The sequence below is a fragment of the Taudactylus pleione genome, unplaced genomic scaffold (assembly GCF_031769625.1).
Source record: "Taudactylus pleione unplaced genomic scaffold, aTauple2 ptg000085l, whole genome shotgun sequence".
Lineage (NCBI taxonomy): Eukaryota > Metazoa > Chordata > Amphibia > Anura > Myobatrachidae > Taudactylus > Taudactylus pleione.
In genome coordinates, this window is record NW_028284487.1 from 5,344,982 (window position 1) to 5,370,834 (window position 25,853).

Sequence of the window (25,853 nt, forward strand, 5' to 3'; positions counted from 1 at the left end):
TTAAAACATAAACAGTAATTGAAAAATTTTAATCAATATTTTTTGGAAACCATCATTCTCACCATTGTATCCTAATCCTGATTTAATCCTAGTTTGCAGCCTTGATGTTATGAACTAATTATTTCACATATACATTTGCAGAATCCTATGATGTGCCTTTCACAATATCCATACTGCCACTAAAGAATGCAAAATTTGATCTTGAGAGATCTGCAGAGATGAAATGAATGATGAGAGAAAATGCATGTTAATAAACAAATTTATGATTGTGCAGTGGCAGGTGTGCTAATTCTACATTAAATAAGCATGGGACCAATGAAATAAGCAGAACGATAATAAATTATTTTGTATTCCAGGTAATGTCTGGTAGTGGTATAGAAGTAGTTGTGGCCGAGTGGTTAAGGCGATGGACTTGAAATCCATTGGGGTTTTCCCCGTGCAGGTTCAAATCCTGCCAGCTAAGTCTTGCTTTTCGAGCATGTCAAAAACAGAGATCATACTTCCTTGACTCCTTTATTTTCTAGGAAACTATACTAGCTATTATATTTCCCATAGTTTGTCTATTAATATAGCAGCTACCAAATAGAAATTGCAACAGGTTTTAAATGACAATCATGAAATGGAAAGCAATTATTTTTCCACAGAAGCTCATCACAAAATCAACGTGCAGGTAGTTGTGGCCGAGTGGTTAAGGCGATGGACTCGAAATACATTGGGGTTTCCCCGCGCAGGTTCAAATCCTACCAGCTACATTTTGCTTTTCAAACTTATTTAAAAACACAATATGCATTTAAGATGTAGAAAAGCAAAATATGTTATGTTGAACAATGTAACTGTCTCATCCTAAATCACCTTCACCTGCATCCTATTTCACAATGGACTGCTTTTTGAAGCACGTGATCTAAGACAGTGAGGCTCTTCCTGCATTTTAGGAACATGTCATTAAACCATCTCCAATTTTTTTTTACTGTTTCATGATGTAATGGTTATTTATGTGTAGATCTGAGTTAAAATTAGTTTTGTTAATAAAAACTAAACTTTTAATTAACAAATCAGCAGCACTAGGAAAAAATGTGCATATCAGATACTTTCAAATATCATTAAACTGTAGTGCTATCTGTGGAATTACAGTGAATGTATTGCAATTATTTCCATCGGCCACTTTTTAAGATACATAACAAAGTTTATTTGTTCATTCCAGAACATATTATCATCTTCATCATAATCAACAATTGCCACCAAGCTCAGGAAATCTTTCCCATCTTAAAGTTAATCTTAAATATATCTCTATAACACTGACATGAGCTGTTTCTTTTTAAAACATAAACAGTAATTGAAAAATTTAAATCAATATTTTTTGGAAACCATCATTCTCACCATTGTATCCTAATCCTGATTTAATCCTAGTTTGCAGCCTTGATGTTATGAACTAATTATTTCACATATACATTTGCAGAATCCTATGATGTGCCTTTCACAATATCCATACTGCCACTAAAGAATGCAAAATTTGATCTTGAGAGATCTGCAGAGATGAAATGAATGATGAGAGAAAATGCATGTTAATAAACAAATTTATGATTGTGCAGTGGCAGGTGTGCTAATTCTACATTAAATAAGCATGGGACCAATGAAATAAACAGAACGATAATAAATTATTTTGTACTCCAGGTAATGTCTGGTAGTGGTATAGAAGTAGTTGTGGCCGAGTGGTTAAGGCGATGGACTTGAAATCCATTGGGGTTTTCCCCGCACAGGTTCAAATCCTACCAGCTACATCTTGCTTTTCGAGCACGCCAAAAACAGACATACTTCCTTGACTCCTTTATTTTCTAGGAGACTATACTAGCTATTATATTTCCCATAGTTTGTCTATTAATATAGCAGCTACCAAATAGAAATTGCAACAGGTTTTAAATGACAATCATGAAATGGAAAGCAATTATTTTTCCACAGAAGCTCATCACAAAATCAACGTGCAGGTAGTTGTGGCCGAGTGGTTAAGGCGATGGACTCGAAATACATTGGGGTTTCCCCGTGCAGGTTCAAATCCTGCCAGCTGCGTTTTGCTTTTCAAACTTATTTAAAAACACAATATGCATTTAAGATGTAGAAAAGCAAAATATGTTATGTTGAACAATGTAACTGTCTCATCCTAAATCACCTTCACCTGCATCCTATTTCACAATGGACTGCTTTTTGAAGCACGTGATCTAAGACAGTGAGGCTCTTCCTGCATTTTAGGAACATGTCATTAAACCATCTCCAATTTTTTTTTACTGTTTCATGATGTAATGGTTATTTATGTGTAGATCTGAGTTAAAATTAGTTTTGTTAATAAAAACTAAACTTTTAAATAACAAATCAGCAGCACTAGGAAGAAATGTGCATATCAGATACTTTCAAATATCACAAAACTGTAGTGCTATCTGTGGAATTACAGTGAATGTATTGCAATTATTTCCATCGGCCACTTTTTAAGATACATAACAAAGTTTATTTGTTCATTCCAGAACATATTATCATCTTCATCATAATCAACAATTGCCACCAAGCTCAGGAAATCTTTCCCATCTTAAAGTTAATCTTAAATATATCTCTATAACACTGACTTGAGCTGTTTCTTTTTAAAACATAAACAGTAATTGAAAAATTTAAATCAATATTTTTTGGAAACCATCATTCTCACCATTGTATCCTAATCCTGATTTAATCCTAGTTTGCAGCCTTGATGTTATGAACTAATTATTTCACATATACATTTGCAGAATCCTATGATGTGCCTTTCACAATATCCATACTGCCACTAAAGAATGCAAAATTTGATCTTGAGAGATCTGCAGAGATGAAATGAATGATGAGAGAAAATGCATGTTAATAAACAAATTTATGATTGTGCAGTGGCAGGTGTGCTAATTCTACATTAAATAAGCATGGGACCAATGAAATAAGCAGAACGATAATAAATTATTTTGTATTCCAGGTAATGTCTGGTAGTGGTATAGAAGTAGTTGTGGCCGAGTGGTTAAGGCGATGGACTTGAAATCCATTGGGGTTTTCCCCGCGCAGGTTCAAATCCTGCCAGCTAAGTCTTGCTTTTCGAGCATGTCAAAAACAGAGATCATACTTCCTTGACTCCTTTATTTTCTAGGAAACTATACTAGCTATTATATTTCCCATAGTTTGTCTATTAATATAGCAGCTACCAAATAGAAATTGCAACAGGTTTTAAATGACAATCATGAAATGGAAAGCAATTATTTTTCCACAGAAGCTCATCACAAAATCAACGTGCAGGTAGTTGTGGCCGAGTGGTTAAGGCGATGGACTCGAAATACATTGGGGTTTCCCCGCGCAGGTTCAAATCCTGCCAGCTACATTTTGCTTTTCAAACTTATTTAAAAACACAATATGCATTTAAGATGTAGAAAAGCAAAATATGTTATGTTGAACAATGTAACTGTCTCATCCTAAATCACCTTCACCTGCATCCTATTTCACAATGGACTGCTTTTTGAAGCACGTGATCTAAGACAGTGAGGCTCTTCCTGCATTTTAGGAACATGTCATTAAACCATCTCCAATTTTTTTTTACTGTTTCATGATGTAATGGTTATTTATGTGTAGATCTGAGTTAAAATTAGTTTTGTTAATAAAAACTAAACTTTTAATTAACAAATCAGCAGCACTAGGAAAAAATGTGCATATCAGATACTTTCAAATATCATTAAACTGTAGTGCTATCTGTGGAATTACAGTGAATGTATTGCAATTATTTCCATCGGCCACTTTTTAAGATACATAACAAAGTTTATTTGTTCATTCCAGAACATATTATCATCTTCATCATAATCAACAATTGCCACCAAGCTCAGGAAATCTTTCCCATCTTAAAGTTAATCTTAAATATATCTCTATAACACTGACATGAGCTGTTTCTTTTTAAAACATAAACAGTAATTGAAAAATTTAAATCAATATTTTTTGGAAACCATCATTCTCACCATTGTATCCTAATCCTGATTTAATCCTAGTTTGCAGCCTTGATGTTATGAACTAATTATTTCACATATACATTTGCAGAATCCTATGATGTGCCTTTCACAATATCCATACGGCCAGTAAAGAATGCAAAATTTGATCTTGAGAGATCTGCAGAGATGAAATGAATGATGAGAGAAAATGCATGTTAATAAACAAATTTATGATTGTGCAGTGGCAGGTGTGCTAATTCTACATTAAATAAGCATGGGACCAATGAAATAAACAGAACGATAATAAATTATTTTGTACTCCAGGTAATGTCTGGTAGTGGTATAGAAGTAGTTGTGGCCGAGTGGTTAAGGCGAAGCACTTGAAATCCATTGGGGTTTCCCCGCACAGGTTCAAATCCTACCAGCTACATCTTGCTTTTCGAGCACGCCAAAAACAGACATACTTCCTTGAATCCTTTATTTTCTAGGAGACTATACTAGCTATTATATTTCCCATAGTTTGTCTATTAATATAGCAGCTACCAAATAGAAATTGCAACAGGTTTTAAATGACAATCATGAAATGGAAAGCAATTATTTTTCCACAGAAGCTCATCACAAAATCAACGTGCAGGTAGTTGTGGCCGAGTGGTTAAGGCGATGGACTCGAAATCCATTGGGGTTTCCCCGCGCAGGTTCAAATCCTGCCAGCTATGTTACGTTATGCTTTTCAAACTTATTTAAAAACACAATATGCATTTAACATGTAGAAAAGCAAAATATGTTATGTTGAACAATGTAACTGTCTCATCCTAAATCACCTTCACCTGCATCCTATTTCACAATGGACTGCTTTTTGAAGCACGTGATCTCTGACAGTGAGGTTCTTCCTGCATTTTAGGAACATGTCATTAAACCATCTCCAATTTTTTTTTACTGTTTCATGATGTAATGGTTATTTATGTGTAGATCTGAGTTAAAATTAGTTTTGTTAATAACAACTAAACTTTTAATTAACAAATCAGCAGCACTAGGTAGAAATGTGCATATCAGATACTTTCAAATATCACAAAACTGTAGTGCTATCTGTGGAATTACAGTGAATGTATTGCAATTATTTCCATCGGCCACTTTTTAAGATACATAACAAAGTTTATTTGTTCATTCCAGAACATATTATCATCTTCATCATAATCAACAATTGCCACCAAGCTCAGGAAATCTTTCCCATCTTAAAGTTAATCTTAAATATATCTCTATAACACTGACATGAGCTGTTTCTTTTTAAAACATAAACAGTAATTGAAAAATTGAAATCAATATTTTTTGGAAACCATCATACTCACCATTGTATCCTAATCCTGATTTATTCCTAGTTTGCAGCCTTGATGTTATGAACTAATTATTTCACATATACATTTGCAGAATCCTATGATGTGCCTTTCACAATATCCATACTGCCACTAAAGAATGCAAAATTTGATCTTGAGAGATCTGCAGAGATGAAATGAATGATGAGAGAAAATGCATGTTAATAAACAAATTTATGATTGTGCAGTGGCAGGTGTGCTAATTCTACATTAAATAAGCATGGGACCTAAGAAATAAGCAGAACGATAATAAATTATTTTGTATTCCAGGTAATGTCTGGTAGTGGTATAGAAGTAATTGTGGCCGAGTGGTTAAGGCGATGGACTTGAAATCCATTGGGGTTTCCCCGTGCAGGTTCAAATCCTGCCAGCTAAGTCTTGCTTTTCGAGCATGTCAAAAACAGAGATCATACTTCCTTGACTCCTTTATTTTCTAGGAAACTATACTAGCTATTATATTTCCCATAGTTTGTCTATTAATATAGCAGCTACCAAATAGAAATTGCAACTGGTTTTAAATGACAATCATGAAATGGAAAGCAATTATTTTTCCACAGAAGCTCATCACAAAATCAACGTGCAGGTAGTTGTGGCCGAGTGGTTAAGGCGATGGACTTGAAATACATTGGGGTTTCCCCGCGCAGGTTCAAATCCTGCCAGCTACGTTTTGCTTTTCAAACTTATTTAAAAACACAATATGCATTTAAGATGTAGAAAAGCAAAATATGTTATGTTGAACAATGTAACTGTCTCATCCTAAATCACCTTCACCTGCATCCTATTTCACAATGGACTGCTTTTTGAAGCACGTGATCTAAGACAGTGAGGCTCTTCCTGCATTTTAGGAACATGTCATTAAACCATCTCCAATTTTTTTTTACTGTTTCATGATGTAATGGTTATTTATGTGTAGATCTGAGTTAAAATTAGTTTTGTTAATAAAAACTAAACTTTTAATTAACAAATCAGCAGCACTAGGAAGAAATGTGCATATCAGATACTTTCAAATATCACAAAACTGTAGTGCTATCTGTGGAATTACAGTGAATGTATTGCAATTATTTCCATCGGCCACTTTTTAAGATACATAACAAAGTTTATTTGTTCATTCCAGAACATATTATCATCTTCATCATAATCAACAATTGCCACCAAGCTCAGGAAATCTTTCCCATCTTAAAGTTAATCTTAAATATATCTCTATAACACTGACATGAGCTGTTTCTTTTTAAAACTTAAACAGTAATTGAAAAATTGAAATCAATATTTTTTGGAAACCATCATACTCACCATTGTATCCTAATCCTGATTTAATCCTAGTTTGCCGCCTTGATGTTATGAACTAATTATTTCACATATACATTTGCAGAATCCTATGATGTGCCTTTCACAATATCCATACTGCCACTAAAGAATGCAAAATTTGATCTTGAGAGATATGCAGAGATGAAATGAATGATGAGAGAAAATGCATGTTAATAAACAAATTTATGATTGTGCAGTGGCAGGTGTGCTAATTCTACATTAATTTAGCAGAACGATAATAAATTATTTTGTATTCCAGGTAATGTCTGGTAGTGGTATAGCAGTAGTTGTGGCCGAGTGGTTAAGGCGATGGATTTGAAATCCATTGGGGTTTCCCCGCGCAGGTTCAAATCCTACCAGCTAAGTCTTGCTTTTCAAGCATGTCAAAAACAGAGATCATACTTCCTTGACTCCTTTATTTTCTAGGAAACTATACTACCTATTATATTTCCCATAGTTTGTCTATTAATATAGCAGCTACCAAATAGAAATTGCAACAGGTTTTAAATGACAATCATGAAATGGAAAGCAATTATTTTTCCACAGAAGCTCATCACAAAATCAACGTGCAGGTAGTTGTGGCCGAGTGGTTAAGGCGATGGACTCGAAATACATTGGGGTTTCCCCGCGCAGGTTCAAATCCTGCCAGCTACGTTTTGCTTTTCAAACTTATTTAAAAACACAATATGCATTTAAGATGTAGAAAAGCAAAATATGTTATGTTGAACAATGTAACTGTCTCATCCTAAATCACCATCACCTGCATCCTATTTCACAATGGACTGCTTTTTGAAGCACGCGATCTAAGACAGTGAAGCTCTTCCTGCATTTTAGGAACATGTCATTAAACCATCTCCAATTTTTTTTACTGTTTCATGATGTAATGGTTATTTATGTGTAGATCTGAGTTAAAATTAGTTTTGTTAATAAAAACTAAACTTTTAATTAACAAATCAGCAGCACTAGGAAGAAATGTGCATATCAGATACTTTCAAATATCACAAAACTGTAGTGCTATCTGTGGAATTACAGTGAATGTATTGCAATTATTTCCATCGGCCACTTTTTAAGATACATAACAAAGTTTATTTGTTCATTCCAGAACATATTATCATCTTCATCATAATCAACAATTGCCACCAAGCTCAGGAAATCTTTCCCATCTTAAAGTTAATCTTAAATATATCTCTATAACACTGACATGAGCTGTTTCTTTTTAAAACATAAACAGTAATTGAAAAATTGAAATCAATATTTTTTGGAAACCATCATTCTCACCATTGTATCCTAATCTTGATTTAATCCTAGTTTGCCGCCTTGATGTTATGAACTAATTATTTCACATATACATTTGCAGAATCCTATGATGTGCCTTTCACAATATCCATACTGCCACTAAAGAATGCAAAATTTGATCTTGAGAGATCTGCAGAGATGAAATGAATGATGAGAGAAAATGCATGTTAATAAACAAATTTATGATTGTGCAGTGGCAGGTGTGCTAATTCTACATTAAATAAGCATGGGACCAATGAAATAAACAGAATGATAATAAATTATTTTGTACTCCAGGTAATGTCTGGTAGTGGTATAGAAGTAGTTGTGGCCGAGTGGTTAAGGCGATTGTCTTGAAATCCATTGGGGTTTCACCGCACAGGTTCAAATCCTACCAGCTACATCTTGCTTTTTGAGCACGCCAAAAACAGACATACTTCCTTGACTCCTTTTTTTTCTAGGAGACTATACTAGCTATTATATTTCCCATAGTTTGTCTATTAATATAGCAGCTACCAAATAGAAATTGCAACAGGTTTTAAATGACAATCATGAAATGGAAAGCAATTATTTTTCCACAGAAGCTCATCACAAAATCAACGTGCAGGTAGTTGTGGCCGAGTGGTTAAGGCGATGGCCTCGAAATCCATTGGGGTTTCCCTGCGCAGGTTCAAATCCTGCCAGATACGTTACGTTATGCTTTTCAAACTTATTTAAAAACACAATATGCATTTAAGATGTAGAAAAGCAAAATATGTTATGTTGAACAATGTAACTGTCTCATCCTAAATCACCTTCACCTGCATCCTATTTCACAATGGACTGCTTTTTGAAGCACGTGATCTCTGACAGTGAGGCTCTTCCTGCATTTTAGGAACATGTCATTAAACCATCTCCAATTTTTTTTTACTGTTTCATGATGTAATGGTTATTTATGTGTAGATCTGAGTTAAAATTAGTTTTGTTAATAACAACTAAACTTTTAATTAACAAATCAGCAGCACTAGGAAGAAATGTGCATATCAGATACTTTCAAATATCACAAAACTGTAGTGCTATCTGTGGAATTACAGTGAATGTATTGCAATTATTTCCATCGGCCACTTTTTAAGATACATAACAAAGTTTATTTGTTCATTCCAGAACATATTATCATCTTCATCATAATCAACAATTGCCACCAAGCTCAGGAAATCTTTCCCATCTTAAAGTTAATCTTAAATATATCTCTATAACACTGACATGAGCTGTTTCTTTTTAAAACTTAAACAGTAATTGAAAAATTTAAATCAATAATTTTTGGAAACCATCATTCTCACCATTGTATCCTAATCCTGATTTAATCCTAGTTTGCCGCCTTGATGTTATGAACTAATTATTTCACATATACATTTGCAGAATCCTATGATGTGCCTTTCACAATATCCATACTGCCACTAAAGAATGCAAAATTTGATCTTGAGAGATCTGCAGAGATGAAATGAATGATGAGAGAAAATGCATGTTAATAAACAAATTTATGATTGTGCAGTGGCAGGTGTGCTAATTCTACATTAAATAAGCATGGGACCAATGAAATAAACAGAATGATAATAAATTATTTTGTACTCCAGGTAATGTCTGGTAGTGGTATAGAAGTAGTTGTGGCCGAGTGGTTAAGGCGATTGTCTTGAAATCCATTGGGGTTTCCCCGCACAGGTTCAAATCCTACCAGCTACATCTTGCTTTTTGAGCACGCCAAAAGCAGACATACTTCCTTGACTCCTTTATTTTCTAGGAGACTATACTAGCTATTATATTTCCCATAGTTTGTCTATTAATATAGCAGCTACCAAATAGAAATTGCAACAGGTTTTAAATGACAATCATGAAATGGAAAGCAATTATTTTTCCACAGAAGCTCATCACAAAATCAATGTGCAGGTAGTTGTGGCCGAGTGGTTAAGGCGATGGACTCGAAATCCATTGGGGTTTCCCTGCGCAGGTTCAAATCCTGCCAGCTACGTTACGTTATGCTTTTCAAACTTATTTAAAAACACAATATGCATTTAAGATGTAGAAAAGCAAAATATGTTATGTTGAACAATGTAACTGTCTCATCCTAAATCACCTTCACCTGCATCCTATTTCACAATGGACTGCTTTTTGAAGCACGTGATCTCTGACAGTGAGGCTCTTACTGCATTTTAGGAACATGTCATTAAACCATCTCCAATTTTTTTTTACTGTTTCATGATGTAATGGTTATTTATGTGTAGATCTGAGTTAAAATTAGTTTTGTTAATAACAACTAAACTTTTAATTAACAAATCAGCAGCACTAGGAAGAAATGTGCATATCAGATACTTTCAAATATCACAAAACTGTAGTGCTATCTGTGGAATTACAGTGAATGTATTGCAATTATTTCCATCGGCCACTTTTTAAGATACATAACAAAGTTTATTTGTACATTCCAGAACATATTATCATCTTCATCATAATCAACAATTGCCACCAAGCTCAGGAAATCTTTCCCATCTTAAAGTTAATCTTAAATATATCTCTATAACACTGACATGAGCTGTTTCTTTTTAAAACATAAACAGTAATTGAAAAATTTAAATCAATATTTTTTGGAAACCATCATACTCACCATTGTATCCTAATCCTGATTTATTCCTAGTTTGCAGCCTTGATGTTATGAACTAATTATTTCACATATACATTTGCAGAATCCTATGATGTGCCTTTCACAATATCCATACTGCCACTAAAGAATGCAAAATTTGATCTTGAGAGATCTGCAGAGATGAAATGAATGATGAGAGAAAATGCATGTTAATAAACAAATTTATGATTGTTCAGTGGCAGGTGTGCTAATTCTACATTAATTTAGCAGAACGATAATAAATTATTTTGTATTCCAGGTAATGTCTGGTAGTGGTATAGCAGTAGTTGTGGCCGAGTGGTTAAGGCGATGGATTTGAAATCCATTGGGGTTTCCCCGCGCAGGTTCAAATCCTACCAGCTAAGTCTTGCTTTTCGAGCATGTCAAAAACAGAGATCATACTTCCTTGACTCCTTTATTTTCTAGGAAACTATACTAGCTATTATATTTCCCATAGTTTGTCTATTAATATAGCAGCTACCAAATAGAAATTGCAACAGGTTTTAAATGACAATCATGAAATGGAAAGCAATTATTTTTCCACAGAAGCTCATCACAAAATCAACGTGCAGGTAGTTGTGGCCGAGTGGTTAAGGCGATGGACTCGAAATACATTGGGGTTTCCCCGCGCAGGTTCAAATCCTGCCAGCTACGTTTTGCTTTTCAAACTTATTTAAAAACACAATATGCATTTAAGATGTAGAAAAGCAAAATATGTTATGTTGAACAATGTAACTGTCTCATCCTAAATCACCTTCACCTGCATCCTATTTCACAATGGACTGCTTTTTGAAGCACGTGATCTAAGACAGTGAAGCTCTTCCTGCATTTTAGGAACATGTCATTAAACCATCTCCAATTTTTTTTTACTGTTTCATGATGTAATGGTTATTTATGTGTAGATCTGATTTAAAATTAGTTTTGTTAATAAAAACTAAACTTTTAATTAACAAATCAGCAGCACTAGGAAGAAATGTGCATATCAGATACTTTCAAATATCACAAAACTGTAGTGCTATCTGTGGAATTACAGTGAATGTATTGCAATTATTTCCATCGGCCACTTTTTAAGATACATAACAAAGTTTATTTGTTCATTCCAGAACATATTATCATCTTCATCATAATCAACAATTGCCACCAAGCTCAGGAAATCTTTCCCATCTTAAAGTTAATCTTAAATATATCTCTATAACACTGACATGAGCTGTTTCTTTTTAAAACATAAACAGTAATTGAAAAATTTAAATCAATATTTTTTGGAAACCATCATTCTCACCATTGTATCCTAATCCTGATTTAATCCTAGTTTGCCGCCTTGATGTTATGAACTAATTATTTCACATATACATTTGCAGAATCCTATGATGTGCCTTTCACAATATCCATACTGCCACTAAAGAATGCAAAATTTGATCTTGAGAGATCTGCAGAGATGAAATGAATGATGAGAGAAAATGCATGTTAATAAACAAATTTATGATTGTGCAGTGGCAGGTGTGCTAATTCTACATTAAATAAGCATGGGACCAATGAAATAAACAGAATGATAATAAATTATTTTGTACTCCAGGTAATGTCTGGTAGTGGTATAGAAGTAGTTGTGGCCGAGTGGTTAAGGCGATTGTCTTGAAATCCATTGGGGTTTCCCCGCACAGGTTCAAATCCTACCAGCTACATCTTGCTTTTTGAGCACGCCAAAAACAGACATACTTCCTTGACTCCTTTATTTTCTAGGAGACTATACTAGCTATTATATTTCCCATAGTTTGTCTATTAATATAGCAGCTACCAAATAGAAATTGCAACAGGTTTTAAATGACAATCATGAAATGGAAAGCAATTATTTTTCCACAGAAGCTCATCACAAAATCAACGTGCAGGTAGTTGTGGCCGAGTGGTTAAGGCGATGGACTCGAAATCCATTGGGGTTTCCCTGCTCAGGTTCAAATCCTGCCAGCTACGTTCCGTTATGCTTTTCAAACTTATTTAAAAACACAATATGCATTTAAGATGTAGAAAAGCAAAATATGTTATGTTGAACAATGTAACTGTCTCATCCTAAATCACCTTCACCTGCATCCTATTTCACAATGGACTGCTTTTTGAAGCACGTGATCTCTGACAGTGAGGCTCTTCCTGCATTTTAGGAACATGTCATTAAACCATCTCCAATTTTTTTTTACTGTTTCATGATGTAATGGTTATTTATGTGTAGATCTGAGTTAAAATTAGTTTTGTTAATAACAACTAAACTTTTAATTAACAAATCAGCAGCACTAGGTAGAAATGTGCATATCAGATACTTTCAAATATCACAAAACTGTAGTGCTATCTGTGGAATTACAGTGAATGTATTGCAATTATTTCCATCGGCCACTTTTTAAGATACATAACAAAGTTTATTTGTTCATTCCAGAACATATTATCATCTTCATCATAATCAACAATTGCCACCAAGCTCAGGAAATCTTTCCCATCTTAAAGTTAATCTTAAATATATCTCTATAACACTGACATGAGCTGTTTCTTTTTAAAACATAAACAGTAATTGAAAAATTTAAATCAATATTTTTTGGAAACCATCATTCTCATCATTGTATCCTAATCCTGATTTAATCCTAGTTTGCAGCCTTGATGTTATGAACTAATTATTTCACATATACATTTGCAGAATCCTATGATGTGCCTTTCACAATATCCATACTGCCACTAAAGAATGCAAAATTTGATCTTGAGAGATCTGCAGAGATGAAATGAATGATGAGAGAAAATGCATGTTAATAAACAAATTTATGATTGTGCAATGGCAGGTGTGCTAATTCTACATTAAATAAGCATGGGACCAATGAAATAAACAGAACGATAATAAATTATTTTGTACTCCAGGTAATGTCTGGTAGTGGTATAGAAGTAGTTGTGGCCGAGTGGTTAAGGCGATGGACTTGAAATCCATTGGGGTTTCCCCGCGCAGGTTCAAATCCTGCCAGGTATGTCTTGCTTTTCGAGCATGTCAACAACAGAGATGATACTTCCTTGACTCATTTATTTTCTAGGAAACTATACTAGCTATCGTATTTCCCATAGTTTGTCTATTAATATAGCAGCTACCAAATAGAAATTGCAACAGGTTTTAAATGACAATCATGAAATGGAAAGCAATTATTTTTCCACAGAAGCTCATCACAAAATCAACGTGCAGGTAGTTGTGGCCGAGTGGTTAAGGCGATGGACTCAAAATCCATTGGGGTTTCCCCGCGCAAGTTCAAATCCTGCCAGCTACATTTTGCTTTTCAAACTTATTTAAAAACACAATATGCATTTAAGATGTAGAAAAGCAAAATATGTTATGTTAAACAATGTAACTGTCTCATCCTAAATCACCTTCACTTGCATCCTATTTCACAATGGACTGCGTTTTGAAGCACGTGATCTCAGACAGTGAGGCTCTTCCTGCATTTTAGGAACATGTCATCAAACCATCTCCAATTTGTTTTTACTGTTTTATGATGTAATGGTTATTTATGTGTAGATCTGAGTTAAAATTAGTTTTGTTAATAACAACTAAACTTTTAATTAACAAATCAGCAGCACTAGGTAGAAATGTGCATATCAGATACTTTCAAATATCACAAAACTGTAGTGCTATCTGTGGAATTACAGTGAATGTATTGCAATTATTTCCATCGGCCACTTTTTAAGATACATAACAAAGTTTATTTGTTCATTCCAGAACATATTATCATCTTCATCATAATCAACAATTGCCACCAAGCTCAGGAAATCTTTACCATCTTAAAGTTAATCTTAAATATATCTCTATAACACTGACATGAGCTGTTTCTTTTTAAAACATAAACAGTAATTGAAAAATTTAAATCAATATTTTTTGGAAAGCATCATACTCACCATTGTATCCTAATCCTGATTTAATCCTAGTTTGCAGCCTTGATGTTATGAACTAATTATTTCACATATACATTTGCAGAATCCTATGATGTGCCTTTCACAATATCCATACTGCCACTAAAGAATGCAAAATTTGATCTTGAGAGATCTGCAGAGATGAAATGAATGATGTGAGAAAATGCATGTTAATAAACAAATTTATGATTGTGCAGTGGCAGGTGTGCTAATTCTACATTAAATAAGCATGGGACCAATGAAATAAACAGAACGATAATAAATAATTTTGTACTCCAGGTAATGTCTGGTAGTGGTATAGAAGTAGTTGCGGCCGAGTGGTTAAGGCGATGGACTTGAAATCCATTGGGGTTTCCCAATGGATATGTCTTGCTTTTCGAGCATGTCAAAAACAGAGACGATACTTCCTTGACTCATTTATTTTCTAGGAAACTATACTAGCTATTATATCTCCCATAGATTGTCTATTAATATAGCAGCTACCAAATAGAAATTGCAACAGGTTTTAAATGACAATCATGAAATGGAAAGCAATTATTTTTCCACAGAAGCTCATCACAAAATCAACGTGCAGGTAGTTGTGGCCGAGTGGTTAAGGCGATGGACTCGAAATACATTGGGGTTTCCCCGCGCAGGTTCAATTCCTGTCAGCTACATTTTGCTTTTCAAACTTATTTAAAAACACAATATGCATTTAAGATGTAGAAAAGCAAAATATGTTATGTTAAACAATGTAACTGTCTCATCCTAAATCACCTTCACTTGCATCCTATTTCACAATGGACTGCGTTTTGAAGCACGTGATCTCAGACAGTGAGGCTCTTCCTGCATTTTAGGAACATGTCATCAAACCATCTCCAATTTGTTTTTACTGTTTTATGATGTAATGGTTATTTATGTGTAGATCTGAGTTAAAATTTGTTTTGTTAATAACAACTAAACTTTTAATTAACAAATCAGCAGCACTAGGAAGAAATGTGCATATCAGATACTTTCAAATATCACAAAACTGTAGTGCTATCTGTGGAATTACAGTGAATGTATTGCAATTATTTCCATCAGCCACTTTGTAAGATACATAACAAAGTTTATTTGTTCATTCCAGAACATATTATCATCTTCATCATAATCAACAATTGCCACCAAGCTCAGGAAATCTTTCCCATCTTAAAGTTAATCTTAAATATATCTCTATAACACTGACATGAGCTGTTTCTTTTTAAAACATAAACAGTAATTGAAAAATTTAAATCAATATTTTTTGGAAACCATCATACTCACCATTGTATCCTAATCCTGATTTAATCCTAGTTTGCAGCCTTGATGTTATGAACTAATTATTTCACATATACATTTGCAGAATCCTTTGATGTGCCTTTCACAATATCCATACTGCCACTAAAGAATTCAAAATTTGATCTTGAGAGATCTGCAGAGATGAAATGAATGATGAGAGTAAATGCATGTTAATAAACAAATTTATGATTGTGCAGTGGCAGGTGTGCTAATTCTACATTAAATAAGCATGGGACCAATGAAATAAACAGAACGATAATAAATAATTTTGTACTCCAGGTAATGTCGGGTAGCGATATAGAAGTAGTTGTGGCTGAGTGGTTAAGGCAATGGACTTGAAATCTTTTGGGGTTTCCCCGCGCAGGTTCAAATCCTGCCAGCTACGTCTTGCTTTTCGAGCATGTCAAAAACAGAGATCATACTTCCTTGACTCATTTATTTTCTAGGAAACTATACTAGCTATTATATTTCCCATAGTTTGTCTATTAATATAGCAGCTACCAAATAGAAATTGCAACAGGTTTTAAATGACAATCATGAAATGGAAAGCAATTATTTTTCCACAGAAGCTCATCACAAAATCAACGTGCAGGTAGTTGTGGCCGAGTGGTTAAGGCGATGGACTCGAAATACATTGGGGTTTCCCCGCGCAGGTTCAAATCCTGCCAGCTACGTTCTGCTTTTCAAACTTATTTAAAAACACAATATGCATTTAAGATGTAGAAAAGCAAAATATGTTATGTTGAACAATGTAACTGTCTCATCCTAAATCACCTTCACCTGCATCCTATTTCACCATGGACTGCTTTTTGAAGCACGTGATCTCAGACAGTGAGGCTCTTCCTGCATTTTAGGAACATGTCATTAAACCATCTCCAATTTTTTTTTACTGTTTCATGATGTAATGGTTATTTATGTGTAGATCTGAGTTAAAATTAGTTTTGTTAATAAAAACTAAACTTTTAATTAACAAATCAGCAGCACTAGGAAGAAATGTGCATATCAGATACTTTCAAATATCACAAAACTGAAGTGCTATCTGTGGAATTACAGTGAATGTATTGCAATTATTTCCATCGGCCACTTTTTAAGATACATAACAAAGTTTATTTGTTAATTCCAGAACATATTATCATCTTCATCATAATCAACAATTGCCACCAAGCTCAGGAAATCTTTCCCATCTTAAAGTTAATCTTAAATATATCTCTATAACACTGACATGACCTGTTTCTTTTTAAAACATAAACAGTAATTGAAAAATTAAAATCAATATTTTTTGGAAACCATCATTCTCACCATTGTATCCTAATCCTGATTTAATCCTAGTTTGCAGCCTTGATGTTATGAACTAATTATTTCACATATACATTTGCAGAATCCTATGATGTGCCTTTCACAATATCCATACTGCCACTAAAGAATGCAAAATTTGATCTTGAGAGATCTGCAGAGATGAAATTAATGATGAGAGAAAATGCATGTTAATAAACAAATTTATGATTGTGCAGTGGCAGGTGTGCTAATTCTACATTAAATAAGCATGGGACCAATGAAATAAACAGAATGATAATAAATTATTTTGTACTCCAGGTAATGTCTGGTAGTGGTATAGAAGTAGTTGTGGCCGAGTGGTTAAGGCGATGGACTTGAAATCCTTTGGGGTTTCCCCGCACAGGTTCAAATCCTACCAGCTACACCTTGCTTTTCGAGCACGCCAAAAACAGACATACTTCCTTGACTCCTTTATTTTCTAGGAGACTATACTAGCTATTATATTTCCCATAGTTTGTCTATTAATATAGCAGCTACCAAATAGAAATTGCAACAGCTTTTAAATGACAATCATGAAATGGAAAGCAATTATTTTTCCACAGAAGCTCATCACAAAATCAATGTGCAGGTAGTTGTGGCCGAGTGGTTAAGGCGATGGACTCGAAATACATTGGGGTTTCCCCGCGCAGGTTCAAATCCTGCCAGCTACGTTTTGCTTTTCAAACTTATTTAAAAACACAATATGCATTTAAGATGTAGAAAAGCAAAATATGTTATGTTGAACAATGTAACTGTCTCATCCTAAATCACCTTCACCTGCATCCTATTTCACAATGGACTGCTTTTTGAAGCACGTGATCTAAGACAGTGAAGCTCTTCCTGCATTTTAGGAACATGTCATTAAACCATCTCCAATTTTTTTTTACTGTTTCATGATGTAATGGTTATTTATGTGTAGATCTGAGTTAAAATTAGTTTTGTTAATAAAAACTAAACTTTTAATTAACAAATCAGCAGCACTAGGAAGAAATGTGCATATCAGATACTTTCAAATATCACAAAACTGAAGTGCTATCTGTGGAATTACAGTGAATGTATTGCAATTATTTCCATCGGCCACTTTTTAAGATACATAACAAAGTTTATTTGTTAATTCCAGAACATATTATCATCTTCATCATAATCAACAATTGCCACCAAGCTCAGGAAATCTTTCCCATCTTAAAGTTAATCTTAAATATATCTCTATAACACTGACATGACCTGTTTCTTTTTAAAACATAAACAGTAATTGAAAAATTAAAATCAATATTTTTTGGAAACCATCATTCTCACCATTGTATCCTAATCCTGATTTAATCCTAGTTTGCAGCCTTGATGTTATGAACTAATTATTTCACATATACATTTGCAGAATCCTATGATGTGCCTTTCACAATATCCATACTGCCACTAAAGAATGCAAAATTTGATCTTGAGAGATCTGCAGAGATGAAATTAATGATGAGAGAAAATGCATGTTAATAAACAAATTTATGATTGTGCAGTGGCAGGTGTGCTAATTCTACATTAAATAAGCATGGGACCAATGAAATAAACAGAATGATAATAAATTATTTTGTACTCCAGGTAATGTCTGGTAGTGGTATAGAAGTAGTTGTGGCCGAGTGGTTAAGGCGATGGACTTGAAATCCTTTGGGGTTTCCCCGCACAGGTTCAAATCCTACCAGCTACACCTTGCTTTTCGAGCACGCCAAAAACAGACATACTTCCTTGACTCCTTTATTTTCTAGGAGACTATACTAGCTATTATATTTCCCATAGTTTGTCTATTAATATAGCAGCTACCAAATAGAAATTGCAACAGCTTTTAAATGACAATCATGAAATGGAAAGCAATTATTTTTCCACAGAAGCTCATCACAAAATCAATGTGCAGGTAGTTGTGGCCGAGTGGTTAAGGCGATGGACTCGAAATACATTGGGGTTTCCCCGCGCAGGTTCAAATCCTGCCAGCTACGTTTTGCTTTTCAAACTTATTTAAAAACACAATATGCATTTAAGATGTAGAAAAGCAAAATATGTTATGTTGAACAATGTAACTGTCTCATCCTAAATCACCTTCACCTGCATCCTATTTCACAATGGACTGCTTTTTGAAGCACGTGATCTAAGACAGTGAAGCTCTTCCTGCATTTTAGGAACATGTCATTAAACCATCTCCAATTTTTTTTTACTGTTTCATGATGTAATGGTTATTTATGTGTAGATCTGAGTTAAAATTAGTTTTGTTAATAAAAACTAAACTTTTAATTAACAAATCAGCAGCACTAGGAAGAAATGTGCATATCAGATACTTTCAAATATCACAAAACTGAAGTGCTATCTGTGGAATTACAGTGAATGTATTGCAATTATTTCCATCGGCAACTTTTTAAGATACATAACAAAGTTTATTTGTTAATTCCAGAACATATTATCATCTTCATCATAATCAACAATTGCCACCAAGCTCAGGAAATCTTTCCCATCTTAAAGTTAATCTTAAATATATCTCTATAACACTGACATGACCTGTTTCTTTTTAAAACATAAACAGTAATTGAAAAATTAAAATCAATATTTTTTGGAAACCATCATTCTCACCATTGTATCCTAATCCTGATTTAATCCTAGTTTGCAGCCTTGATGTTATGAACTAATTATTTCACATATACATTTGCAGAATCCTATGATGTGCCTTTCACAATATCCATACTGCCACTAAAGAATGCAAAATTTGATCTTGAGAGATCTGCAGAGATGAAATGAATGATGAGAGAAAATGCATGTTAATAAACAAATTTATGATTGTGCAGTGGCAGGTGTGCTAATTCTACATTAAATAAGCATGGGACCAATGAAATAAACAGAATGATAATAAATTATTTTGTACTCCAGGTAATGTCTGGTAGTGGTATAGAAGTAGTTGTGGCCGAGTGGTTAAGGCGATGGACTTGAAATCCTTTGGGGTTTCCCCGCACAGGTTCAAATCCTACCAGCTACACCTTGCTTTTCGAGCACGCCAAAAACAGACATACTTCCTTGACTCCTTTATTTTCTAGGAGACTATACTAGCTATTATATTTCCCATAGTTTGTCTATTAATATAGCAGCTACCAAATAGAAATTGCAACAGCTTTTAAATGACAATCATGAAATGGAAAGCAATTATTTTTCCACAGAAGCTCATCACAAAATCAATGTGCAGGTAGTTGTGGCCGAGTGGTTAAGGCGATGAACTCGAAATACATTGGGGTTTCCCCGCGCAGGTTCAAATCCTGCCAGCTACGTTTTGCTTTTCAAACTTATTTAAAAACACAATATGCATTTAAGATGTAGAAAAGCAAAATATGTTATGTTGAACAATGTAACTGTCTCATCCTAAATCACCTTCACCTGCATCCTATTTCACAATGGACTGCTTTTTGAAGCACGTGATCTAAGACAGTGAAGCTCTTCCTGCATTTTAGGAACATGTCATTAAACCATCTCCAATTTTTTTTTACTGTTTCATGATGTAATGGTTATTTATGTGTAGATCTGAGTTAAAATTAGTTTTGTTAATAAAAACTAAACTTTTAATTAACAAATCAGCAGCACTAGGAAGAAATGTGCATATCAGATACTTTCAAATATCACAAAACTGTAGTGCTATCTGTAGAATTACAGTGAATGTATTGCAATTATTTCCATCGGCCACTTTTTAAGATACATAACAAAGTTTATTTGTTCATTCCAGAACATATTATCATCTTCATCATAATCAACAATTGCCACCAAGCTCAGGAAATCTTTCCCATCTTAAAGTTAATCTTAAATATATCTCTATAACACTGACATGAGCTGTTTCTTTTTAAAACATAAACAGTAATTGAAAAATTTAAATCAATATTTTTTGGAAACCATCATTCTCACCATTGTATCCTAATCCTGATTTAATCCTAGTTTGCAGCCTTGATGTTATGAACTAATTATTTCACATATACATTTGCAGAATCCTATGATGTGCCTTTCACAATATCCATACTGCCACTAAAGAATCCAAAATTTGATCTTGAGAGATCTGCAGAGATGAAATGAATGATGAGAGAAAATGCATGTTAATAAACAAATTTATGATTGTGCAGTGGCAGGTGTGCTAATTCTACATTAAATAAGCATGGGACCAATGAAATAAACAGAATGATAATAAATTATTTTGTACTCCAGGTAATGTCTGGCAGTGGTATAGAAGTAGTTGTGGCCGAGTGGTTAAGACGATCGTCTTGAAATCCATTGGGGTTTCCCCGCACAGGTTCAAATCCTACCAGCTACATCTTGCTTTTCGAGCACGCCAAAAACAGACATACTTCCTTGACTCCTTTATTTTCTAGGAGACTATACTAGCTATTATATTTCCCATAGTTTGTCTATTAATATAGCAGCTACCAAATAGAAATTGCAACAGGTTTTAAATGACAATCATGAAATGGAAAGCAATTATTTTTCCACAGAAGCTCATCACAAAATCAACGTGCAGGTAGTTGTGGCCGAGTGGTTAAGGCGATGGACTCGAAATCCATTGGGGTTTCCCTGCGCAGGTTCAAATCCTGCCAGCTACGTTACGTTATGCTTTTCAAACTTATTTAAAAACACAATATGCATTTAAGATGTAGAAAAGCAAAATATGTTATGTTGAACAATGTAACTGTCTCATCCTAAATCACCTTCACCTGCATCCTATTTCACAATGGACTGCTTTTTGAAGCACGTGATCTCTGACAGTGAGGCTCTTCCAGCATTTTAGGAACATGTCATTAAACCATCTCCAATTTTTTTTTACTGTTTCATGATGTAATGGTTATTTATGTGTAGATCTGAGTTAAAATTAGTTTTGTTAATAACAACTAAACTTTTAATTAACAAATCAGCAGCACTAGGTAGAAATGTGCATATCAGATACTTTCAAATATCACAAAACTGTAGTGCTATCTGTGGAATTACAGTGAATGTATTGCAATTATTTCCATCGGCCACTTTTTAAAATACATAACAAAGTTTATTTGTTCATTCCAGAACATATTATCATCTTCATCATAATCAACAATTGCCACCAAGCTCAGGAAATCTTTCCCATCTTAAAGTTAATCTTAAATATATCTCTATAACACTGACATGAGCTGTTTCTTTTTAAAACATAAACAGTAATTGAAAAATTTAAATCAATATTTTTTGGAAAGCATCATACTCACCATTGTATCCTAATCCTGATTTAATCCTAGTTTGCAGCCTTGATGTTATGAACTAATTATTTCACATATACATTTGCAGAATCCTATGATGTGCCTTTCACAATATCCATACTGCAACTAAAGAATGCAAAATTTGATCTTGAGAGATCTGCAGAGATGAAATGAATGATGTGAGAATATGCATGTTAATAAACAAATTTTTGATTGTGCAGTGGCAGGTGTGCTAATTCTACATTAAATAAGCATGGGACCAATGAAATAAACAGAACGATAATAAATAATTTTGTACTCCAGGTAATGTCTGGTAGTGGTATAGAAGTAGTTGTGGCCGAGTGGTTAAGGCGATGGACTTGAAATCCATTGGGGTTTCACCGCGCAGGTTCAAATCCTGCCAGCTAAGTCTTGCTTTTCGAGCATGTCAAAAACAGAGATCATACTTCCTTGACTCCTTTATTTTCTAGGAAACTATACTAGCTATTATATTTCCCATAGTTTGTCTATTAATATAGCAGCTACCAAAAAGAAATTGCAACAGGTTTTAAATGACAATCATGAAATGGAAAGCAATTATTTTTCCACAGAAGCTCATCAAGAAATCACCGTGCAGGTAGTTGTGGCTGAGTGGTTAAGGCGATGGACTCGAAATCCATTGGGGTTTCCCCGCGCAGATTCAAATCCTGCCAGCTTCCTTTTGCTTTTCAAACTTATTTAAAAACACAATATGCATTTAAGATGTAGAAAAGCAAAATATGTTATGTTGAACAATGTAACTGTCTCATCCTAAATCACCTTCACCTGCATCCTATTTAACAATGGACTACTTTTTGAAGCACGTGATCTCAGACAGTGAGGCTCTTCCTGCATTTTAGGAACATGTCATCAAACCATCTCCAATTTTTTTTTACTGTTTCATGATGTAATGGTTATTTATGTGTAGATCTGAGTTAAAATTTGTTTTGTTCATAACAACTAAACTTTTAATTAACAAATCAGCAGCACTAGGAAGAAATGTGCATATCAGATACTTTCAAATATCACAAAACTGTAGTGCTATCTGTGGAATTACAGTGAATGTATTGCAATTATTTCCATCAGCCACTTTGTAAGATACATAACAAAGTTTATTTGTTCATTCCAGAACATATTATCATCTTCATCATAATCAACAATTGCCACCAAGCTTAGGAAATCTTTCCCATCTTAAAGTTAATCTTAAATATATCTCTATAACACTGACATGAGCTGTTTCTTTTTAAAACATAAACAGTAATTGAAAAATTAAAATCAATATTTTTTGGAAACAATCATACTCACCATTGTATCCTAATCCTGATTTAATCCTAGTTTGCAGCCTTGATGTTATGAACTAATTATTTCACATATACATTTGCAGAATCCTATGATGTGCCTTTCACAATATCCATACTGCCACTAAAGAATGCAAAGTTGGATTTGAGAGATCTGCAGAGATGTAATGAATGATGAGAGAAAATGCATGTTAATAAACAAATTTATGATTGTGCAGTGGCAGGTGTGCTAATTCTACATTAAATAAGCATGGGACCAATGAAATAAACAGAACGATAATAAATTATTTTGTACTCCAGCTAATGTCAGGTAGTGGTATAGAAGTAGTTGTGGCCGAGTGGTTAAGGCGATGGACTTGAAATCCATTGGGGTTTCACCGCGCAGGTTCAAATCCTGCCAGCTAAGTCTTGCTTTTCGAGCATGTCAAAAACAGAGATCATACTTCCTTGACTCCTTTATTTTCTAGGAAACTATACTAGCTATTATATTTCCCATAGTTTGTCTATTAATATAGCAGCTACCAAAAAGAAATTGCAACAGGTTTTAAATGACAATCATGAAATGGAAAGCAATTATTTTTCCACAGAAGCTCATCAAAAAATCAACGTGCAGGTAGTTGTGGCCGAGTGGTTAAGGCGATGGACTCGAAATACATTGGGGTTTCCCCGCGCAGGTTCAAATCCTGCCAGCTACGTTTTGCTTTTCAAACTTATTTAAAAACACAATATGCATTTAAGATGTAGAAAAGCAAAATATGTTATGTTGAACAATGTAACTGTCTCATCCTAAATCACCTTCACCTGCATCCTATTTCACAATGGACTGCTTTTTGAAGCACGTGATCTCTGACAGTGAGGCTCTTCCAGCATTTTAGGAACATGTCATTAAACCATCTCCAATTTTTTTTTACTGTTTCATGATGTAATGGTTATTTATGTGTAGATCTGAGTTAAAATTAGTTTTGTTAATAACAACTAAACTTTTAATTAACAAATCAGCAGCACTAGGTAGAAATGTGCATATCAGATACTTTCAAATATCACAAAACTGTAGTGCTATCTGTGGAATTACAGTGAATGTATTGCAATTATTTCCATCGGCCACTTTTTAAGATACATAACAAAGTTTATTTGTTCATTCCAGAACATATTATCATCTTCATCATAATCAACAATTGCCACCAAGCTCAGGAAATCTTTCCCATCTTAAAGTTAATCTTAAATATATCTCTATAACACTGACATGAGCTGATTCTTTTTAAAACATAAACAGTAATTGAAAAATTGAAATCAATATTTTTTGGAAACCATCATTCTCACCATTGTATCCTAATCCTGATTTAATCCTAGTTTGCAGCATTGATGTTATGAACTAATTATTTCACATATACATTTGCAGAATCCTATGATGTGCCTTTCACAATATCCATACTGCCACTAAAGAATGCAAAATTTGATCTTGAGAGATCTGCAGAGATGAAATGAATGATGAGAGAAAATGCATGTTAATAAACAAATTTATGATTGTGCAGTGGCAGGTGTGCTAATTCTACATTAAATAAGCATGGGACCAATGAAATAAGCAGAACGATAATAAATTATTTTGTATTCCAGGTAATGTCTGGTAGTGGTATAGAAGTAGTTGTGGCCGAGTGGTTAAGGCGATGGACTTGAAATCTATTTGGGTTTCCCCGCGCAGGTTCAAATCCTGCCAGCTAAGTCTTGCTTTTCGAGCGTGTCAAAAACAGAGACTCCTTTATTTTCTAGGAAACTATACTAGCTATTATATTTCCCATAGTTTGTCTATTAATATAGCAGCTACCAAATAGAAATTGCAACAGGTTTTAAATGACAATCATGAAATGGAAAGCAATTATTTTTCCACAGAAGCTCATCAAAAAATCAACGTGCAGGTAGTTGTGGCCGAGTGGTTAAGGCGATGGACTCGAAATACATTGGGGTTTCCCCGCGCAGGTTCAAATCCTGCCAGCTACGTTTTGCTTTTCAAACTTATTTAAAAACACAATATGCATTTAAGATGTAGAAAAGCAAAATATGTTATGTTGAACAATGTAACTGTCTCATCCTAAATCACCTTCACCTGCATCCTATTTCACAATGGACTGCTTTTTGAAGCACGTGATCTCTGACAGTGAGGCTCTTCCAGCATTTTAGGAACATGTCATTAAACCATCTCCAATTTT

General features: G+C 34.0%; 36 non-coding genes across 36 annotated transcripts; all 36 read left to right on the plus strand.

Moving 5' to 3' along the window:
* The first annotated feature begins 380 nt into the window (after nt 1-380).
* Nucleotides 381-463, plus strand: TRNAS-UGA (transfer RNA serine (anticodon UGA)). The gene has a single exon. It is a non-coding gene; the product is annotated as a tRNA-Ser (tRNA).
* A 207-nt stretch (nt 464-670) lies between these two features.
* Nucleotides 671-752, plus strand: TRNAS-CGA (transfer RNA serine (anticodon CGA)). The gene has a single exon. It is a non-coding gene; the product is annotated as a tRNA-Ser (tRNA).
* Nucleotides 753-1,695: 943 nt separating this feature from the next.
* TRNAS-UGA (transfer RNA serine (anticodon UGA)) lies at nt 1,696-1,778 on the plus strand. The gene has a single exon. It is a non-coding gene; the product is annotated as a tRNA-Ser (tRNA).
* Nucleotides 1,779-1,982: 204 nt separating this feature from the next.
* Nucleotides 1,983-2,064, plus strand: TRNAS-CGA (transfer RNA serine (anticodon CGA)). The gene has a single exon. It is a non-coding gene; the product is annotated as a tRNA-Ser (tRNA).
* Nucleotides 2,065-3,007: 943 nt separating this feature from the next.
* TRNAS-UGA (transfer RNA serine (anticodon UGA)) lies at nt 3,008-3,090 on the plus strand. Its single transcript has one exon. It is a non-coding gene; the product is annotated as a tRNA-Ser (tRNA).
* A 207-nt stretch (nt 3,091-3,297) lies between these two features.
* TRNAS-CGA (transfer RNA serine (anticodon CGA)) lies at nt 3,298-3,379 on the plus strand. Its single transcript has one exon. It is a non-coding gene; the product is annotated as a tRNA-Ser (tRNA).
* A 1,229-nt stretch (nt 3,380-4,608) lies between these two features.
* On the plus strand, nt 4,609-4,690 carry TRNAS-CGA (transfer RNA serine (anticodon CGA)). Its single transcript has one exon. It is a non-coding gene; the product is annotated as a tRNA-Ser (tRNA).
* Nucleotides 4,691-5,642: 952 nt separating this feature from the next.
* TRNAS-UGA (transfer RNA serine (anticodon UGA)) lies at nt 5,643-5,720 on the plus strand. Its single transcript has one exon. It is a non-coding gene; the product is annotated as a tRNA-Ser (tRNA).
* A 207-nt stretch (nt 5,721-5,927) lies between these two features.
* Nucleotides 5,928-6,009, plus strand: TRNAS-UGA (transfer RNA serine (anticodon UGA)). The gene has a single exon. It is a non-coding gene; the product is annotated as a tRNA-Ser (tRNA).
* Nucleotides 6,010-6,932: 923 nt separating this feature from the next.
* TRNAS-UGA (transfer RNA serine (anticodon UGA)) lies at nt 6,933-7,014 on the plus strand. Its single transcript has one exon. It is a non-coding gene; the product is annotated as a tRNA-Ser (tRNA).
* Nucleotides 7,015-7,221: 207 nt separating this feature from the next.
* TRNAS-CGA (transfer RNA serine (anticodon CGA)) lies at nt 7,222-7,303 on the plus strand. Its single transcript has one exon. It is a non-coding gene; the product is annotated as a tRNA-Ser (tRNA).
* A 1,228-nt stretch (nt 7,304-8,531) lies between these two features.
* On the plus strand, nt 8,532-8,613 carry TRNAS-CGA (transfer RNA serine (anticodon CGA)). The gene has a single exon. It is a non-coding gene; the product is annotated as a tRNA-Ser (tRNA).
* Nucleotides 8,614-9,561: 948 nt separating this feature from the next.
* On the plus strand, nt 9,562-9,643 carry TRNAS-UGA (transfer RNA serine (anticodon UGA)). The gene has a single exon. It is a non-coding gene; the product is annotated as a tRNA-Ser (tRNA).
* Nucleotides 9,644-9,847: 204 nt separating this feature from the next.
* Nucleotides 9,848-9,929, plus strand: TRNAS-CGA (transfer RNA serine (anticodon CGA)). The gene has a single exon. It is a non-coding gene; the product is annotated as a tRNA-Ser (tRNA).
* A 928-nt stretch (nt 9,930-10,857) lies between these two features.
* On the plus strand, nt 10,858-10,939 carry TRNAS-UGA (transfer RNA serine (anticodon UGA)). The gene has a single exon. It is a non-coding gene; the product is annotated as a tRNA-Ser (tRNA).
* Nucleotides 10,940-11,146: 207 nt separating this feature from the next.
* TRNAS-CGA (transfer RNA serine (anticodon CGA)) lies at nt 11,147-11,228 on the plus strand. Its single transcript has one exon. It is a non-coding gene; the product is annotated as a tRNA-Ser (tRNA).
* A 943-nt stretch (nt 11,229-12,171) lies between these two features.
* TRNAS-UGA (transfer RNA serine (anticodon UGA)) lies at nt 12,172-12,253 on the plus strand. Its single transcript has one exon. It is a non-coding gene; the product is annotated as a tRNA-Ser (tRNA).
* Nucleotides 12,254-12,457: 204 nt separating this feature from the next.
* On the plus strand, nt 12,458-12,539 carry TRNAS-CGA (transfer RNA serine (anticodon CGA)). Its single transcript has one exon. It is a non-coding gene; the product is annotated as a tRNA-Ser (tRNA).
* A 948-nt stretch (nt 12,540-13,487) lies between these two features.
* On the plus strand, nt 13,488-13,569 carry TRNAS-UGA (transfer RNA serine (anticodon UGA)). The gene has a single exon. It is a non-coding gene; the product is annotated as a tRNA-Ser (tRNA).
* Nucleotides 13,570-13,776: 207 nt separating this feature from the next.
* Nucleotides 13,777-13,858, plus strand: TRNAL-CAA (transfer RNA leucine (anticodon CAA)). The gene has a single exon. It is a non-coding gene; the product is annotated as a tRNA-Leu (tRNA).
* Nucleotides 13,859-15,072: 1,214 nt separating this feature from the next.
* On the plus strand, nt 15,073-15,154 carry TRNAS-CGA (transfer RNA serine (anticodon CGA)). The gene has a single exon. It is a non-coding gene; the product is annotated as a tRNA-Ser (tRNA).
* A 943-nt stretch (nt 15,155-16,097) lies between these two features.
* Nucleotides 16,098-16,179, plus strand: TRNAS-UGA (transfer RNA serine (anticodon UGA)). The gene has a single exon. It is a non-coding gene; the product is annotated as a tRNA-Ser (tRNA).
* A 207-nt stretch (nt 16,180-16,386) lies between these two features.
* Nucleotides 16,387-16,468, plus strand: TRNAS-CGA (transfer RNA serine (anticodon CGA)). The gene has a single exon. It is a non-coding gene; the product is annotated as a tRNA-Ser (tRNA).
* A 943-nt stretch (nt 16,469-17,411) lies between these two features.
* TRNAS-UGA (transfer RNA serine (anticodon UGA)) lies at nt 17,412-17,493 on the plus strand. The gene has a single exon. It is a non-coding gene; the product is annotated as a tRNA-Ser (tRNA).
* Nucleotides 17,494-17,697: 204 nt separating this feature from the next.
* TRNAS-CGA (transfer RNA serine (anticodon CGA)) lies at nt 17,698-17,779 on the plus strand. The gene has a single exon. It is a non-coding gene; the product is annotated as a tRNA-Ser (tRNA).
* A 943-nt stretch (nt 17,780-18,722) lies between these two features.
* On the plus strand, nt 18,723-18,804 carry TRNAS-UGA (transfer RNA serine (anticodon UGA)). The gene has a single exon. It is a non-coding gene; the product is annotated as a tRNA-Ser (tRNA).
* A 204-nt stretch (nt 18,805-19,008) lies between these two features.
* On the plus strand, nt 19,009-19,090 carry TRNAS-CGA (transfer RNA serine (anticodon CGA)). The gene has a single exon. It is a non-coding gene; the product is annotated as a tRNA-Ser (tRNA).
* Nucleotides 19,091-20,033: 943 nt separating this feature from the next.
* Nucleotides 20,034-20,115, plus strand: TRNAS-UGA (transfer RNA serine (anticodon UGA)). Its single transcript has one exon. It is a non-coding gene; the product is annotated as a tRNA-Ser (tRNA).
* A 204-nt stretch (nt 20,116-20,319) lies between these two features.
* On the plus strand, nt 20,320-20,401 carry TRNAS-CGA (transfer RNA serine (anticodon CGA)). Its single transcript has one exon. It is a non-coding gene; the product is annotated as a tRNA-Ser (tRNA).
* A 1,229-nt stretch (nt 20,402-21,630) lies between these two features.
* Nucleotides 21,631-21,712, plus strand: TRNAS-CGA (transfer RNA serine (anticodon CGA)). Its single transcript has one exon. It is a non-coding gene; the product is annotated as a tRNA-Ser (tRNA).
* A 948-nt stretch (nt 21,713-22,660) lies between these two features.
* On the plus strand, nt 22,661-22,742 carry TRNAS-UGA (transfer RNA serine (anticodon UGA)). The gene has a single exon. It is a non-coding gene; the product is annotated as a tRNA-Ser (tRNA).
* Nucleotides 22,743-22,949: 207 nt separating this feature from the next.
* On the plus strand, nt 22,950-23,031 carry TRNAS-CGA (transfer RNA serine (anticodon CGA)). The gene has a single exon. It is a non-coding gene; the product is annotated as a tRNA-Ser (tRNA).
* Nucleotides 23,032-23,973: 942 nt separating this feature from the next.
* TRNAS-UGA (transfer RNA serine (anticodon UGA)) lies at nt 23,974-24,055 on the plus strand. Its single transcript has one exon. It is a non-coding gene; the product is annotated as a tRNA-Ser (tRNA).
* A 207-nt stretch (nt 24,056-24,262) lies between these two features.
* TRNAS-CGA (transfer RNA serine (anticodon CGA)) lies at nt 24,263-24,344 on the plus strand. The gene has a single exon. It is a non-coding gene; the product is annotated as a tRNA-Ser (tRNA).
* A 943-nt stretch (nt 24,345-25,287) lies between these two features.
* Nucleotides 25,288-25,369, plus strand: TRNAS-UGA (transfer RNA serine (anticodon UGA)). The gene has a single exon. It is a non-coding gene; the product is annotated as a tRNA-Ser (tRNA).
* A 193-nt stretch (nt 25,370-25,562) lies between these two features.
* TRNAS-CGA (transfer RNA serine (anticodon CGA)) lies at nt 25,563-25,644 on the plus strand. The gene has a single exon. It is a non-coding gene; the product is annotated as a tRNA-Ser (tRNA).
* The last annotated feature ends 209 nt before the right edge of the window (nt 25,645-25,853 follow it).